Source organism: Trichechus manatus, unplaced genomic scaffold, assembly GCF_000243295.1.
Source record: "Trichechus manatus latirostris isolate Lorelei unplaced genomic scaffold, TriManLat1.0 scaffold00037, whole genome shotgun sequence".
Classification (NCBI taxonomy): domain Eukaryota; kingdom Metazoa; phylum Chordata; class Mammalia; order Sirenia; family Trichechidae; genus Trichechus; species Trichechus manatus.
This window is the reverse complement of record NW_004443973.1, coordinates 11,200,289-11,216,025: the sequence shown is the minus strand read 5'-3', so window position 1 is coordinate 11,216,025 and position 15,737 is coordinate 11,200,289. Positions and strand designations below refer to the sequence as shown.

At 36.6% G+C, this 15,737-nt stretch overlaps 1 protein-coding gene and 1 pseudogene across 3 annotated transcripts in view; both read left to right on the top strand.

The window, feature by feature from the left end:
* Positions 1 to 15,737, top strand: part of MAP3K20 (mitogen-activated protein kinase kinase kinase 20) — a 224,619-nt gene that overhangs the window by 51,803 nt on the left and 157,079 nt on the right. The window lies entirely within an intron of this gene.
* Positions 6,469 to 6,905, top strand: LOC105756236 (60S ribosomal protein L39 pseudogene; annotated as a pseudogene).

Here is a 15,737-nt window from a genome sequence, read left to right as displayed (position 1 = left end):
ACTCCAATATTCCCATCTCTCTAAGCCTTTGGATTTTTTCCTGCATATTATACCAGGGAAGTTTTGGCATCTCAGCCTCCTTCCACGTAGGAGTCCAAGTTTCAGTCAGCCAACCAAGTAAGCTGTTAGAGACACTTCCAACTGCATGACCTAACACATTAAATCTGGATTCTCTAGTAAATGCATCTGTATCCATGAAATAGGCCTGATCTAGTGTCTATTTCCACTTCCTTTACCTAACACCCTTGAAATCTACTTCAACACACATTCCCTGGGTTTTGTTGATATATATTAACAAAAATCTAGCAATTTTTTGGCCTGTAAGCTATTTCCTTCTGAACGATACTGTGAAGGCTAGTCTCTTGAGACATAGGAGGGCAAGCTACTTTTACTGCAAGGGAACCCCAGAGTGATGTGGGGGTTTGAAATTATCACTTTAGTCTTGAATTCAACTAGATGTCTCCTTTGCAGGTTTCAGGCCCCATTCTTTCACAGGCAGTATACTTTCAAGTGAGAAATTTAGTCAGGTTGTAAGACAACTAATGTTGTAATCAGCAACCCGCACAATGAATTTATTTTTGACTTCTGGCACTATTAACACTGCAGCTCTAAGAAATCTAATATTCTTTTAGGGCTCCTATGGAAGCTGTCTAGTTCTTAGACTTTGACTTGTCTGAGAGTTAAAGGATGTGAACTTGTCATTTTCTTTGGTAAATGGTTTATTTTACTCAAAAGAATCTGTCCTACACCACAGTTCTTATATTCATCATTACTGCCATAATGGTCAAAGAGCAGCCACTTTGACTCTCAGGCCTTGCTTCAGTTGGCACTTCATTGCAATTAATCACAGGTGATAGCTGGATTAATTGTGATGCCACTTTATGCCATGGATTACTAGCATCCTATTTCCCCTTGACAAGGAACTTAGCATTCCACTGCAGTCCAAGCTCATGACTACTAACCACAAATCCTACTTTTGAAGGTCTGTAACCTGAGACCACTTCTGGTACTAAATGAGACCACTCCTGGTACTAATTCTCAGTCAGTCAGGGTTCAGTCAAGAAAAGTCAGTATAAATAATTTTTGACTAGTAAAAGGTAGTTAACTACTAGAAGGGGTAAAAGAGACTCTAAAGAATACAGAAATAAATACAGGGAGCAGCAACTAACTCTAGAGCTGATGATGAATATCCAAGGAAGGACCAGATATGGAAGAGAACCGTGCCCCAGTCTGTGATTGAGACCATATTGGAGAGTATGTGGCTGTGAATCGATGGTAGAGGAGTTTGCTGGGATTCCGTGGGCTGGAGCGTTTCATGTAGTGCTTCATGTTGGAGTTGTTCTACTAGAAGCTATCCTTTTGGTTGCCCATGGCCCAGAGCTGGTAAACATAAAGCTACCTGCTTGGGTGCTGATGGGCCAGAACTGGCAGGCAGGAAGCTGCCCATTAGGGTGTGGAATACCAGAGCTGTTCACAGGAATCCAACTTCTGGGTTTCCAGAGAAACTTGCTGGAGGATGAGCGCCATGGGATCTCCTGCACACTGCTGACAGCCTTGCTATGAAAGGAGGGAAAAGCACTGAGCCAGAAAGAGAAGACCCTTCTGCTATGCCTTGCAGTGACCCTAAAATTGTACCAGCTGACAAAGGAGAAATGTCTACATGGTCCACCTCATGTACCACAAAGGAGGGCATAGAGTGTGGATTCAGAACTGAGAGGCAATAAATTCATAACTGGCACATATTTGTAAAGTACTAGGTTATTCTGGGAGAACATGAATATGCCATTTTTTTCTTCCTACGTTGAAAATCAACTGCCTACTTATTAGTTTACATATTTTGTGGAAGATGTGTATGTTTAATCCTCCCTTACATGTGATTCTAAAAGGAAGCATTTTCTCGGTATAATAAATTTTTGGTCATATTTTTCAGTCTTCAGATCATTAATAGATCCATGAGACACATTTAATTCCAGAGAGGAGTTTTCTCAGGCAACTTTCTCTTCTTTATTTCCTTTTAACTTTTTAAATTGATATATACTCTCCAATCCTGTTTGGCAGTATTCCATACATTATAAATGAGCAGAAAATGATACCGCTGGAGTGATTAAAAGTAAATGTTTTGAAGCAGTATAATTACATTTCTTTATGGAACTATGATATGTTTAATCCAGAGAATGAGGCATTGTCTCTGTATGTTTGTACAGGCAGTCCCTGGATTACGAATGAATTCACTTCCTAAGTCTGTCTTTAGGTCGAATTTATACCTGAGTAAGAACAGTTAAGTATGGTTTGTCTCTAACATCAGTCAGTCAGATGTTTGTCTTGGTATATAGTATATAGTGTTCCTTTCTATGCATAAAAAACACTAAACAAACACTTCCAGATATACTAAAACATCTTTAACATAAAATAATAATAATGTTTTGATGCTCGTTGCAAAGTAGTACCCATTTATTATTATGAACCATTGTTTGTACCTCGAATTTTTAATATAATAGGCTTTACAGGGTTTGGTTTGTAATTATGGGTTGAACATGATGTTTGTAACTGGGCACTGCCTGTATTTTAAAATGTGGTTTTTGTAATGTATTTTGCCTGCAGCACTTAGGTAGGATTTATATGAATTAAGGTATGGAATTTTAGTTTCATATTGTATAGTTGAGGCAGGGAAAGGAATGACCTGCAAGGAGGTAATGCTGTAGTATTCCAGTGGTGCTGTTGTAGGGGAGGTTAAGGAGGAGGCTCTTCCAAAGTAATAAAGCGTGCTTCTTTACAAAGAGACTATTCATTTCCTGTTTTTATGTCAGTCCAGAGAGAAGGGGAGGAAAACTGCTTGAATTGCAGAATGCCCTTGCAAACTCTTCTGGGCAATAAGACTTTCTTAGAAAAGCAGGATACACATTCAGATAGGCAACTTCCCCAAGTTTAACTCTGACTTTGGCCAGTGCAACAAATAAGAGGTTTGTGTTCTCTGGATTTCAGAAAATGGAATGGACTCTGCAAGTATTGTTCAGTTTTGTGTTAACCATGTGATTTTGGAATGGGCATTTATTTCCTCACCCAACCACAATCCTATCTGGGTTGGTTTTGTGGTTTTCTTCAAATGTTCAACAGGAAGTAGAGACTAGCATTATGACCACTCTGTAAATGTCAGGGTTTTTAATTGCAAAATGAATAAAATGAGGAATAAGAAAACACATTTCCATTGGAGAGGACCACCCAGTGGTCATTTCCCACTAATTACTTCATGAGTCTAAGAAAGAAAGGAAAGATGGATGGATCGATGCTGATTATAAAATCCTCAGTGGTTAGATTTCCATTCACCCATTCCACTTCCTACCTCCTTTAAGCATTCTGTTAGTATTTAAACTCAGTAATGATTTACTGTTCTCTCACTCCTTCCCTTAAGATTTGCTCTGCTATTTATAATGGGGAAAAGATAGAAGGAAAATAATTGTATAAATAATTTGTTCAGAAACAGAAGTTTTGATTTTCTGAGGATTCTGTAAAAAAGGTGACCTATAGAATTAACGTATTTCAAATTTAGGATCTCAGCTTAAAAAGCAAGCATGTTTTCATTTCTGAAGGGTTTTGACGGCGAAGAAAGATAATTAGAGCAACTGGTAATAAGAAAAAGCTAAAATATATTGCATTTTCAGTAAACACACCAGACCTTTCTTCTTTCCTGGGGAAGCTTTTTTAAAAATTGCCTAATCCCTAAATGAAATGGCAGCAGAGGTAGGGAAGAGGGCACTAACCCCTGAAATGTATACGCTGGTGTGGAATATGAGGGTAGTAAAATTTAGTCTAACTTAGGGCAGAAAGAAATAAGAAATGAAGTCAGAAGCCGTATAATTCATACATCCCAATTAATAAGAGTACCTGCAGTTCTTTACTGAGGTCTTCCCATATGTCAGACATTGTGCTGAGTACTCTATGTGCATGCATAACACCTTGGTGGGTTAGGTATTATTACTGGTACCCAGGTGAACAGACGTAGAGAACTAAATGCATGAGCCCAGAGTCACTAGTGATAGATCTAGAATTTGAATCCAAAGCTTTCTGACTCCCATGCACACATTCTTTCAACTGTACCTCTCTGTTAATTGAAACATACCTAGTTGAAGCCATCCCACATCTAATTATAAATTTCTTTGAGAATCTTACAAGATAAATATAATGATTTCATTTTGAGGCAAAACATTTATGAAAATTATTGAAATAACAAGATAAAGAATTATTTTTTTCCTCTAACATTAGGTTTGTCCCACACTCTTCCTTGATACCTTCTCCAGTGTTTCTAATGATAGTTTTCTAATTGCAACTCCCAAGAAACTTTATGTTGTTTTGGGTTTATGTATCTGCAGAAGATCCTATGACAGAGCAGCATATGGAAAATTTTATGTTTAAGTTAACTTTAATTAAAGGTTTCCCTGCTGTTCTTTGTGTTATTTCTCCTATAGCTCCGTAGGAAACCCTGTGGCTTAGTTGTTAAGAGTTCGGCTGCTAACCAAAAGGTCAGCAGTTCAGATCCACCAGGCACTCGTTAGAAACCCTGTGGGGCAGTTCTACTCTGTCCTGTAGGGTTGCTGTGAGTCTGAATCAACTCCATGGCAGTGGGTTTGGTTGCTGTTTTTTTTTTTTAATATCTCCATAATTTGGAGATTTTGCTAAGGTCGTGATTTTAGGATGTTGTTCAAGTGATTATTTCCTGGAAGGGCAGGCAAAATGCCATTAAGCAATAACCTGTTTTATCTGTGGTAATCTTAAAATGAAAAAATTTCTACTGTGTTATATAAAATATGCCTCAATGAACTAAAAACATTCTTGAAATCAATTTTTAAAATCTTAAACATTGAAAACAAAGTTATAGAAATCTATAACACTATATAAATAGTTAGTAACATCCTTGGAGTGTTTACTGTGCTGAGCTCATACAGGCATTATTTCATTTCATTCTCACCATAACCCTGTGAGGTAGGTACTGCCGTGTCTCATTGAAGCAAGATGCCTTCAATATTAAATGCACCATTATTGTATGTGCCGTTAAGAAAGACAAAAATGCCACCAATTAAAATTGTAAGATACCATCAATTGTAATACAACTCCAATTTCAGTAGTACCTGAAAAAACGTGCATCTTAGAATCCATGAAATACAACATCATTATCCTTGCTTTGTATATGAGGAAACTGAGACACAGAGAATTAAGTTATTTGTCTAAAATGATCCACCTAATAGGTAGTAGAGCTGGGATCAGAGCCCAGATCTCTGACTATGGGTCTTAGGTTCATAACTACTGTGTAGATTATTTAGAAGTAAAACTTTTTGGATGTTTTATCTATATTTTTACCTATCAGAAATTAGGTTGAATGTATACCAATGTTCATTGCAGCACTAGTCAAAATAGCCAAAAGGTTGAAACAACCTAAATGTCCATCAACAGATAAATGGATAAATAAAATATGGTACATACCTACAATGGAATACTACTCAGCCTTAAAGAAAAATGAAGCCCTGATACATGCTACAACATGGATGAACCTTGAAAACGTTAGGCTGAGTAAAATAAGTCGATCACAAAAGGACAAATACTGTGTGATCTCACTTATATGAAATAACAAGAATAGGCAAATATATAGAGTCCAAAGTTTATTAGTGTTTACCAAGAGCAAGAGGGAAGGGAGAAGGGAGCATTATTGTTTAGGAAACAGTGAGTTTCTGTTTATGATGATGGGAAATTTGGCAGTGATTGTGAGTGATGGTTGTACAACATGATTAATGTAATTAATATCACTAAATTGTACACCTAAAAAATGTTGAATTGCAAATATTGTTTTATATATATATAAATATTTATAGCAATAAAAGTATGAGTTGAAATTACCTTTTCTAAAATTACACATAATCAAATACCATAATTGAAACCTAGTTAACTAAAACTAAATCAAAAACTCAGGGCGAAAGACACTAGGATAAAAATGGAAAAAGAACATGAAAAGATAGTTCACAAAAGAATAGACTATTTACTGTTAATACAGATAAAAACTAATGCAAATCCTATTGGTGAAGGCTGGGGAATTGATACTCTATTAAATTGTTGGTATAGAAGTATACTTATAGAAGTATATATTGACATACTTCTAAAGTGCAGCTTTACGTTAGGTATCAAAATGTGCTTGCTTTTAGATATCAGAAATTTCACACCTGAGAATATATACTGAGCTTATAAGCAAACAAGTGCATCTGATAAATACAGAGATGTTCACTGAAATGTTTTTATAATCATGAAAAAATGAAGACAGTCTAAATTCTGGTATCCCCATTCAGTGAAAACTAAGCTGTCATGGAAAACAATGATCTAGATCCATATTTACTCAGATGGAAAAAGTCCATAATTAAGTTTTTTTTTTAATATATCAAGAAGCTTGTTAAAAAATATTTGAGCTCTTTCTCCCTTTCTCCGCCATCGTGGTGTGTGCGGCCACCGGCCATCCTCGCCATGTCTTCTTATAAGACTGTCAGGATCAAGAGATTCCTGGCCAAGAAACAAAAGCAGAATCGCCCCATTCCCCAGTGGATTCGAATGAAAACTGGTAATAAAATCAGGTACAACTCCAAGAGGAGACATTGGAGAAGAACCAGGCCGGGTCTGTAAGGAGTCGCACATGTGATGGAACACAGATTTACCCCTCTATCAGGATCCACTAGCATTTTACCATATCTAGTTGAAAATTTTGCCGTGATCTGTACAGTTAACCATGTATTGGGAAAATTCTAATTTCTTTTGTTTTTCATGCTTCTTCATTAAGAGATGGATTCCACTAATAAATATGTGAGACCTTTGCTTTGGAAAAAAAAAAAAGATATTTGACTAATGAGGAACTGCTTCCAGATGATAACCACTAAATTTGTTACCCTCAAAAACAGAAAAGTAGTGAGAATATGTCAGTATGTTTGTATTGTCAAAGAGAGGGTGATACATTTTTACCTTAAACTCTGGAATCAGTCTAAATGAGAGGGTTTAGAAATAGAATGATTAAAATCTTCCCTGTTCTAGAATTTAAACGCATATTCACTAAAGAGCAGAATTAAATATGACGTGAGAATGTGTTGGATCCCATCCAAAGCGTTCTAGTTAACGGAGTTACCAAAACGTGAGGGTGTGAGGGAGAGTGCTCTGCGTGGGGCAGACTGCATTTCTGTTCCCTGGCAGACTGTCTGGTAGACAAGATGAGATCAACAGTGAGAGAGAGGTAGAGTCTGGCTGATAGATGTTACTGCTGCTAGGGTATCATCACATCAGTGTAAATCAAAAAAATCTAACTGCAGCAGGATTTGGAGTTGGACAAGATTTTTAGAATCTACCAAAATTCTACTGAAAGATGTGGCTATAACTAAAACAAATAGAATGCTTCCAAAAGCAGATTTTGTCTTGTCTTTTGGCATCTTTGAAAACAACGTGCATGTGACTTATTAAGGATTATAATTAGTTGGTGTATTAGTGGCATTTGTACAGCGTTTTTGTCTGTGTAAAACCCTTGGCTGCGCCTTCTAACTTGGTGAAGGTAACAGAAACTGCATAACATTTGCTGCAGCCCAAAGACCTGAAGTCATCCTTGTACATACTCTGATTTTGTTTTTCTGCTCTGGCTTTTACCCACTAGAGCAGATAATGCATTGTCTCCAGGGAATTCAGAGACTACCCTATATGCCTTATAGAATATAGAGGAGATTAAGCAATATACATACACATAAAGTTATATATATAGTAATTGACATTAGGTGCTCCATTGAACAGTGAAATGCCACAGTGTACCAGTTCTTCAGGACGTGTTGCCATGGATACCCAGTGTGATGGAGATGGAGATGGGAAAAGAGTTGCTTAGGAATTCAGTGATTTCATTTTGAGATGTAGTGAAAATAAACTGTCCAGAGCTAGGAACCGCTAAACCTATTGTATATACAAGTCGTTGTTTTCAAAATTGTCACTTAAAAGGAAAACATGTTTCAAAATGAGTGCTGATTAATGACAGTTACTGTATACTGCCTGTTGTTTTGTAAGCCAAAGGGCTAGGCAGAGTTCTTTACCTTGGCTAGCAAATATATGATGTATTATTCTTAATAGAAAATATCTTAATCAAAGATGAATAAAATTCAGAAAATCAAGTATAGAAACACAGAAGGATGTCAGTAGGAGAGGAGGGTAGGAAAAAAGTTCTTTGAGGGTCCACTCAGATGCACTGAGTATTGTGACCCTCCTCTAGCCTTTGGGGTGATTATAAGATAAAAACTGAGGAAAGGCGCACATTTTAGGAACTAATGTGATTCCATAGAAACAGTAGCAGGGATGGCAGCTCACTGGTTAGATATGATTTCACATCATTCCCTGTGTCTAAGGGTAATCTGCTACCAGGACTAGGTGGCTCATTCTTGGATTTCCCAGAGATATTCCTGACCTCATCCCCAACCCCTGCCCCACAGTGAAATTCTCATGGATTTCAAAATAAAGTCCCAGGAATGGAAGGACAAGGCTCCTGAGAAAATGGGTGTTCGTCTAGCTGTATTCTCCACCACATAAGTTTTGTTAATAACAAATATATTTTCTGAGTTAGTACCCCTTATCTCTGCTTTCCTTAATTCCAGTCATTATTATCTCTCCTTCCAGCATCTGGCTGTTTTCTCTTTCTGATCTACCTGCCATATGGTCACCAAATTAAAAAAAAAAAAAAAAAGGAAAGGAAAACAGGTAGGATTATGTCATCTCCCTGCACCAGAGCCTTTGGTGATCTCCATTACCTATAGAATAAACTCTAACTCTTTCATATGACATTTAGTCCGTTTAAAAAATTCACCCCAACAAAGCTTTCCAGCTTCTCCTACCTTCATCTCCTGCAAACCGTGTTTCAGCTTTTTGAGAGGACAAAACGTTCTCCAAACGGTGAGTGTACTTTCCAGCCTCTGGCTGAAATGTATTTCTACTCCTTCCTGCCTCTCAGAAGCCTATTGTTCTTAAAATACCCCACCTTAAAAGCTCACCCACCCCTCCAGTCCGTCCAGTTTACACCTCTATCAAGCACTCCTCTTAGGTTTTTGTAAGACTTTTCGCTTCCCTCATCAGCACAGTGTAGAGATTAAAAGTGTAGGCTCTGAAGTTGTTGTCTTGGGTTTTAATCTATCTCACCTGTACCATTTATTAACTTTGTGCCCAGGACAAGTTACTTACTCACTTTAAACCTCACTTTATTCATCTGCAAAATAATGTTGGTTATTACCTTATAGGCTTGTGAAATGGGTTAAAAGAGATAAAGAACAAGAAGCATTTAGCACAGTGCCTAGCACATAGTAAGCATTAAATCAGTATTAGAAATATATGCTGTTATTTGTTTTTGTTTTTATTTTTATCTCTTCTACATCCCAGCTCTCAACAGTGCTTTACATATTTAAAAAAAAAAAAAAAAAACTTTTGCAGTTGAGTCGATTCTGACTCATAGAGGCCCTAAACTGGTGATGGAAATATATAAAATTTATGGAGTAATATTTTTAAATGTTTTACCTAAATTTTTATGTATTTTTAAATGGGAAGTATGGTGAAGAGTATGTATTTATATTTAACTCTCAAATTTTAAAAGACAGTGTAATAGCAAAGTGACATAAATTTAGTCCTTTACTCATAAGGAATGCAGTTGATGCCAGTGCTTTTATCCATGGTAATAAAAAGTTAGTAAGATCTGAAACAAATTGACTAACACATAGAGAGATGAAAAGATTTTCCAAATTGACGGTAGCTTCCTAGAAGAAGCTCTCTCACAAATAACTGTAATAGAAAGGACGTAGTGAAAGGAAAGAGGAGTCCAGAGTTTCATGTAGAGTGAGTCATTCAGAGACCAGAGCATCTGTAGTACTTTAGAATTTTAAATACAGTCATAAAATTGAGAAGACAGTTGAGATCATACCTTCATAGAATTATAGAATCTTAAAGTTGAAAAGGACCTCACCAGTACAGTTGTTCTCAGTCTTGGCTGCACATACATTCATCCCTGATGCAGCAGGTCAGTGGACCAACATTTGGAAACCACTAATCTACCCTCACCAGGGATCCCAGTATGGTGTCCTTTTCTACATCATTTAGTCATCTGGACGCTTTAAATACCTTTCTTCGTTTGCATTGTTCTCTTCGGTGGTCTTGGTTAGCTTTCATTAGAATTTAACTCACTTCTGCCCATTGGTTCTATTCTCTGGAACCACATAAATTGAGTCTGATACCACCTTCATATGATAATTTTCCAGTATTTGGAGACGGCTGTGATACCTTTTTTTTTTTTAATTTTGTTATTGTTGTTGAGAATATACACAGCAAACATACACCAGTCCAACCATTTCTGCATGTATAATTCAGTGACATTGACTACATTCTTAAAGTTTTACAACCATTCTCACTCTCCATTTCTGACTTATTCTTCCTCCATTAACGTAAACTCACTCCCGCTAAGGTTCCTATCTAATCTTTCGAGTTGCTGTTGTCACTTTGATTCTGTATAGATAGTTCTTAAAAGAACATAATGCTCAAGACAGATCTATGTTACTAGTTAAGCTAAACTATTTGATTTTGAGAAGACTTCAGGGGATGTTTCTGGTTTAAGATTTAAAGATTATGTCAGGGCAATAGTTTCAAGGGTTCAGTCACCTCCAAGGCTCCAGAAAGTCTGGAGTTCATGGGAATTTGAAATTCTGTTCTGCATTTTCCCCCTTTTGATCAGGATTCTTTTATAGAATCTTTGATATGATAACCTTTTTAAACTTTCTTTTACTTAGGCTGCAGAACCCCTTCATCCTTATTGTGCTGTGATTTCCACTTGATACAGAAGTCATTTATTAAGTACTTCATACATGTCAGCACTGTGCTGGTTGTTGATCTTACAGTTGAACTGGGAGAAAGAAACTTGTAAATAAATCTCTTTGGTTTAGAGGCAGTGGATTAAAATGTGGGTTCTGGAGTCAGACGGACTTGTGTTGGAACCTCTAGCTCAGTTACTTGACTAGCTTGGTCCTTAGGCAAGCTTTTTAATATCTCTGCCTTAGTTTCCCTTTTTTTGTAAAATGAGGCTAATAATAGCACCTACCTCAGAGCATCTTTGGGGGAATAGAGGTTTTCTATACAATGCTTGTCATATAGTAACTGCTCAATACGTTTTGGCTAAAAAAATATGCTAACAGTTATAGTAGTGATAGAAGCAAAGAGGGTGGATGACTATTTGGAAGGCAAAATTTATTTGGTATTGAAATAAGGTTTCCATGTAAGTTAGGTGGATTTGTAACTACTTAGACTTGTACTTAAAAAGCACTTAATCCTTGTGGAATTAAATAATTTTACCTATGTCCTATTCTACACTTACATTAATGATTTGATGTACTCAGCATTTGATCTATTCAGCAGTTAATATGACAGAGAGAAGAGTAGTTGACATGTTAAAAGGTACAATAAAAACAAGACCCTGGAAAGATTTTAACATATTAGAGCAGTGAGCCTAATAGATGGAAATGAAAAATCCTGTATGTGGATTCTGGAAAGCTAAGTATAGGTAGACGATGAGGAAGATGTGGCTTAACAGAATGACATTTTATATTTGGCTTTTTATGAATTAAATGTGATATGTCTGCCAGAAAAGCCAATGTGATTTTCCAACTGTGATAAGAAATTTAGGATCCTAAACAAAGGAGATCATGTTCTGTTTTTCAGGGGCTAGATCTGCTCCTACTTTGTTCTTATTATCTGGGATGTTGGTCAAGTTAGTTAACTTCCCTGGGCCTTGGTTTCTTCACCTACAAAATGGAGATGATTCCTGCCCAGTTATATTTCCCTTGAATTGTAAAGATCAAATAAAATGATTGCAAGTGTATAATTTGCACTGTAAACAATTTTGTTACATTTTCGTATGATTCAAAACTTTTTTCTTTATATAACCAGCAATATCAGTAGTTTTTATTAATCATTTAGAATTTTAACACAAATTTAACTAAAATCTTAGAGATGACAGCATGTAGGTTATTATTAGACTTTTTCATTAAAAATAGCGGGATCAAAGTGGTTGGTAAATAATGAATTATTTTTACCTCTTTTAGTTCATGTATTAACAGACAAACCTAATTGTGTGCTGAACTGACCAAGATACTCAGAATAAGTTGTACTAAATACCTTAACAGCATCAACAGTAGCTGTGGCAAAAGCAGCATGAACCACCTCATGAATAAGCCTGTGTTCTACTTTTAGGGAAAAAAGATACTGCAGGAATATAGGAAAATAAGAGAATGGTTGTTTCCTTTGCAGTATTTGCTGCTGGTAGCGTATGATTTTTGTGATGAGGGGGCTCCTTTTTCCTTCCCCCCTCTCTCTCTCTTTATGGCTTATTCACTGTTATAACAAGAAAAATCCATATGTAGAGATCAAGATCCTACAGATTGGGGTTCTTTCTAATTGTTTTAAACCCAAACAAGAAAATTAGAATCCTTTTTCACACAATATGACACTTTTCCATCTGCCTTAAATTGGCATTTTGGATTGTGTTCTCTGTAGCTCCTGAAGAGCCTCCATAGAGAAGGAGAAGAGACAGAGGGAAAGGAAGGTTCTAAATGACAGTCTTTTGAATAGTGCAAGTTCAATCCCTAAAACAAAAAGCAAGATCTTTTTTCCCCTAAATAATGTGCTCTCCAGCTTCACCTCTCATCCTGAGAAACATGAAAGAGAAAGTAAAAGAGGTGACCCAAATCACAGAGTGCCTTTGATAGGAGAAATTCAGCTGTTTTGAACACTTACAATCAAAGGAAGTGGTTTCCCTAATTACATGAACTATGTGAAATCTCTCAGAATAGCTCTTCCACCCCAGGATTCCTTGCACTTTAGAAGTTTGCATAAAAGCTCACATGGAGAATCAGATGCAAAGTGTTTGATTCCGATTTTATTAGGCAGAAGAGTGCCCACATCCGTCCTGCAGTTTGCCAGCTGCTTAGGTTAGGACCACTATACCTGGTTTTGATGTGAATGTCTTTCAGACTTGCAACATTAAGATCTTTGTTCAATCCTTTTCTTGCAAGAAGCACTACTTTTCAGGGGCAGTAACTATGAAAATACTCAGAAGGTTGGTCTTCCCGCTTTCTCTCCCAGCCTAAAAACAATCCAAGGCTGTGTTTGTGACTTTTGCATGGGAAAACATGATTTCCTGTGGGAGTGTTAGTGTTAGATTCTATTAAGCTTTTTATTATATTTCAAATATAATAATAATTGCCATTAAATTTACATGCGAAGTTCTCCATTTGCTATCCAAATCAAGATTAGGAATCTGCCAGAGCACTTGACCTGAAGAATAATAATGACTGTGGCTGTATTAAGTCTTTTGTACTTTGATAGTCATCTTGTTATTGAGGCATATAGTGTAGTACAGGTTTGTAAAGAAGAGTATTATAAATACCCTAAGTCTCTCTTTGGTGAGGCAGGCATCAGTATTAAGTCAGAATAAGACAGAAGCATCCATTTTAATTACAATGTCAGCTTGAGATTTTTTTTCTGGGTCAGTAATTTTATGTGTAATGGAAATGTAGTAATCATGTATCACTGTAGATATTCTTAAAAATGAAGTGTGTTTTCTTTTGCCTGTTTTTTCCTTTCATTCAATGGATAAGTGTGTTGCTGTTACTGTATTTTATAAAATATTCTGTTAAAAAACTTGTGGGTTCTAAGAAAGAAATAGGAATCCATAACTGGAAACAAAAGGAAACTTTATTTGTCTATTATTTAAAGTTGTCTTGGAAGAAGTACAACCAGAATGCTCCTTAGAAGCAAGGATAGCGAGACTACGTCTTACATACTTCAGACATGTTGTCAGGAGGGATCAGTCCCTGGAGAAGGACATCATGCTTAGTAAAGTACAGGGTCAATGAAAAAAGAGGAAGACCCTCAACGAGATGGATTTACATAGTGGCTGCAACAATGGACTCAAGCATAACAATTGTGAGCATGGCGCAGGACCGGGCAGTATTTCGTTCTGTGGTTGATAGGGTTGCTATGAGTCGGAACCGACTTGACAGCACCTATCAGCAACAACATTATTTAAAGTAGTGACATGAATTGTGACCCATATAAGATGTCCTTATACTAGGACTGTTGGCTCTTGGCAGCAAGATTTAAGTAAAGGAAAATAAAAGTTCTCTTCAGCCAACCAACCTACAAAAATATATTTGAACAATTGCCTAACAATTTCTCTCTACTATAATAATCCTCATTTATTCCAGGAAGTAGCTTATTTATAAAGACACATAGATTAATAAATACTTGTAACTTCAGGGAGAATATTTAAAATCTGAAAGTGTCCATATGCCTCTTTTTCTTTTTTGTGTGTTTTAAAATCCTAATTATGAATGCTTCAAGATTTGATAAGTGTTTGTAGTGGTTATTATACATAGTCACAGCAATGTAATCTGAGAAAGAAAATTTGAAAGAAGACAAAGGATTGGTACCATGGTAAATGTTTTGCTTAATGAGTAGGTTTGTACATACTGGTTAAAAGATCTGTTTTCTTAGAAATCACATAGAATACTCAAACTGAAATTTTAATAGCTATTTTAGTTCAACAGCCCCAAACCCCCAGTTTAAAAATCAGTAATTTGAAGCTTAGAAAGGTTGTATTGGGAGCAGTAGACTCGGCTCTAGGGCCCAGGTCTTTGTTTTGCCAGTTTAGAGCTCCTGTATACTGTCAGGTCCCTAATACGTCTGTTATTTTAAAAATGACACTCAACTCTCTCTGCTTGTTATAAGAGAGGAGGTTAAATATGCCTGAATGATAGTCGCTTGGTAACACTTTAATGTGAGCAGCAAAAGGTCATTTGCTTTTGTTCTTCATCTTGTATTTCTAGCAGCAAGGGACATAATACTCCATAAGTCACAATTCAGCTTTTTGTTGTAGAGGAAAATTATACTTCAGTCATCCCAGGTAATGAGAATTATGGGTTTCTTTAAAATTTTTTGTTTGTTTGTTTCTTCTTGTAGTTTAAATGAAGTTTACATTTCAAGTTAGTCTCCCATTCAAAAATTTATACATACATTGTTATGTGACCCTAATTGCTCTCCGCATACTGTGACAGCACACTCCTCCTTTCCGCCCTTGATTCCCCATGTCCCTTCAACCAGCTCCTAACCCTCTCTGCCTTCCCATGTCACCTCCAAACAGAAGCTGCCCATTTAGTCTCGTGTATTTTTTACTTGAGCTAAGAGGCACACTTCTCACAAGTATCACTTTATGTCCCACAGTCCGGTCCAATCCCTGTCTGAAGAGTTGGCCTTGGAAATTGTTTTATTTCTGGGCTGATAGAGAATCCGGGGGCCATGCTTTCTGGGGTTCCTCCAGTCTCATTCAGAGCATTTAAGTCTGGTCCTAGAATTTGAGTTCTGCACCCCACCTTTCTCCTCCATCAGGGACTCTCTTTTGTGTTCTCTGTCAGAGCGGTCATTGGTGGTGAGAATTATGCATTTCTTGTTAATATTCCACGGTTTCTCTGGAAAATGAATTTGGTAATCATTCAGAAACAGAATCACTATTATTATGTGTAATGGCTAGTTTAAATAACTTCTGATAAAGTTTTAATCTGGTATCCCTTGCATTATCCTCAAATGATAATAAATAATATTACTCAGATAGTGCTTTACCATCAACAGTACAGTGTTACTTATATTATTTCCTTTACAAA